This window comes from Dipodomys spectabilis, unplaced genomic scaffold (assembly GCF_019054845.1).
Source record: "Dipodomys spectabilis isolate Male_0828 unplaced genomic scaffold, ASM1905484v1 ptg000080l, whole genome shotgun sequence".
NCBI lineage: Eukaryota > Metazoa > Chordata > Mammalia > Rodentia > Heteromyidae > Dipodomys > Dipodomys spectabilis.
Genome location: NW_024870757.1, coordinates 1,295,075 through 1,298,046, shown reverse-complemented (window position 1 = coordinate 1,298,046; position 2,972 = coordinate 1,295,075). Strand labels below are relative to the sequence as shown.

Below are 2,972 nucleotides of genomic sequence, written 5' to 3'. Positions count from 1 at the left end.
CAAAAAAAGGCAGAAAACCCACCCCCTTTCTCAGTCCGGGGTGGAGAGTCCCGCACAGTTCTTTCCTGCAGGTGCAAACCAAGCAGGACGTTACAGACACTAATCAGTGCTGTAAGCAAGCTTCAAGCAAGGGCAACAGGTCCTGTTTCTATGACTATCTCTATCATCATTACCTAGAGACCGTAAAGGAAACAGTGAACAAGGGATAACTATATCTTTAATGTCAAACCTTAAGGAACTAAGTAGAGGTGCTGTCCTTTATTTAAGATGGAGTCATAAGCAAAATGGAGTTACAGAAGCTCAGAGTAAAGTCTAAGATGGTGGGGTTTGATAAGTTCTCCTACAATCTAAGATAAACTGCTTTTTTCCTCGTGATGGGGCTTGAACTTAGGGCCTAGGCACTATACCTGAGACTCTCTGTGCTCAAGGCTAGCACTCTACCACTTGAGGCACAGCAACACTTTCGGTTTTTTCTGTTAATGAGATACTGGGGAATTGAACACAGGCCTTCATGCATGCAAGGCAAGCACTCTACCCCAAAGCCACATTCACAGGCCAAGATAAGCTCCTTTGTTATAAGAAACAATGTTCCTTCTCAGACTCATGTCTCTAATCCTGGCTACTCAGGCAGCTGAGATCTGGGGATCCTGCTTGGAAGCTAGCCTAGGCAGGAAAGTCCCTGAGACTCTTCTCTCCAATTCACCATCAGAAAACCAGGACCTGCGGCTCAAAGTGGAAGAGCACTAGCCTTGAGCAAACAAGAGCTCAGCAACAGCACCTAGGCTCCACAACTGACAAAAAAGAAAAAGAAAAGAAATAATGTTCCTTAAAGGCAAGATGTTGGTTGATGTCTCACCATTATATCAGGTATTTGTTTGTATCACTAACATGCATCTTAAATAATATTTCATGGAATTCTTTTGCTGTTATTGTTGTTGGTCCTGAGGCTTGAACTTAGGGCCTGGCAACTATGCATGGACTTTTTTGCTCAAAGCTAGCACTGTACCACTGCAATATGGCTCAACTTCTGGCTTTTATGGTAGCCAAATGTGTGGTATTGGAATTCAGTCATGAGAAACAGAGAAACCACATTTTGAGAGGCCGAGTTGGGAGTCTTACTGGAGAACCAACGAAAGCAGGTGGACTTGTGTCACAAAGACCTGCAGCCCCTCAAATACACTTAACACCTTCAGAAAAGAGGCATGCAAGAGGAGACAGAGCTGAAAAACAACATCAACAAAACATAGCAGCTCCTATGGAGAGCTTAATTGGGACACAATGGTGACTGGAGAAGAGCGGGGGAAGGAGGCATGGCGTAATGGAGCCTGAGATGGTTCAGGCCTAGAGAGAGTCAGGGTCATGGGGCAGTGTCATTGGGAGATCAAGAGTCAAGTTCAAGGCACAGGACTGACAAGTCCAGTATCTATTGTCCAAGTCCGTGCCACTGCCTCTAGGATGCCCCCATCATTTGTGTGTGGGAATTCATCTTCCCCCATCACAAAGACAAGATGGTGCCAGTGACCACTTTAGCAACAGGTTGGCCCAGTATCTTAATTACATGGGGATGAGACTCTCACAGACGTCTTGACTGGACTGGCTTTGAACTGTGATCCTCAGAACTCAGCCTCCTGCATTGCTAGGATTACTGGTACCTGGCTTGGATAGCTTTTTGTTTTTTATTGCCAAGGTCTTGAACTGAGGCCTGGGTGCAATGTGAAGCCTACTGCTCTACCACTTTCAGCCAAAGCACTGGTTCTGATTTTGAGTGGTTCGTTGAGGGTAAGAGTGTCATGGGAATTTTCTGCCTGGGCTGGCTTTGTCCAACCACAAGTCTCAAATCTAGAATCATGATGCTCAGAACTCAAGCTTCTGAGTAGCTAGGATTAAAGGCATAAGTCACCAGTGCCCAGCTAGCTTGCATGGTCATAGATATTTGTTTGTTTTTATTGTATTTTTGGTCTCACAATAAAATGAATTCTTTCCTAGACTCAAGCCAACATAGAGATGGGGGTTGGCTTCCTCACTCAGACTGCAGCTGGGATCCTGGAAAACTCTCTTTTTTGCTTTCATAGCTACAACCTCCTCACTGGACAGCAGATGAAGCCCACAGACCCAATCCACCACCATCTGGTCTTTGCCAACAACTTGTTTTATCCAGGGGAATCCCTCAGACAATGGCAGGTTTGGGATAGAAATACTTCCTGGATGAGGCCGGATGTAAAGTTGTTTTGTATTTCCACAGAGTAACCAGAGGGGTTTCTCTTAATGCCACCTGCCTTCTGAGTGGCTTCCAGGTCTCAAAGCTTTGCACTAAAAATGCTTGGTGGAGGGCTGGGAAGGTGGCTCAGTGGTAGAGCGCTTGCCTTGCATGCATGAGGCCCTGGGTTCGATTCCTCAGCACCACATAAGCAAAAAGAAAAAAGCCAGAAGTGACGCTGTGTCTCAAGTGGTAGAGCACTAGCCTTGAGCTGAAGAGCTGAGGGACAGTGCCCCGGCCCAGAGTTGAGGCCCCACGACCGGACCCAAAAATAAAATAAAAATAAAAAGTAATGCTTGGTGGAAGATCACTAATAGATTCCCCAAGTGCTTTGGATTCTGTAGTTCCCTTTTCTGGATCCTGCAGCTCCTGGTAAATGTTTATGTGCCTCTGAGAGTGACTGGACCAAGACACAAACAAAATGTCACTGTACATGCGTTATAGCTACTGCGCCACAGGCCCACCACAACCCTTTACAACTTCATTACAGGTAGCCTTATTCTCTTCCATTGATGTTATGTGCTTGCTTTTCATGATGTGGGCCAGTGGCTGCATGGTCCTTGTCCTGCACAGACACAAAGAGATATTCTGGCACATTCACAGCCCCATTTCCTCCCAAAGACCTAGCCACCAGGCCAGGGCCACAAGCACCATCCTGGCCCTGGTGAGCATGTTCGTCTTCTTCTACTGCCTCTCTGCCATTTTCACTGTTTGA

The 2,972-nt window shown here is 46.3% G+C and overlaps 1 pseudogene; it reads left to right on the top strand.

Moving 5' to 3' along the window:
- Positions 1 to 2,004: 2,004 nt before the first annotated feature.
- On the top strand, positions 2,005 to 2,972 carry LOC122110589 (annotated as a pseudogene).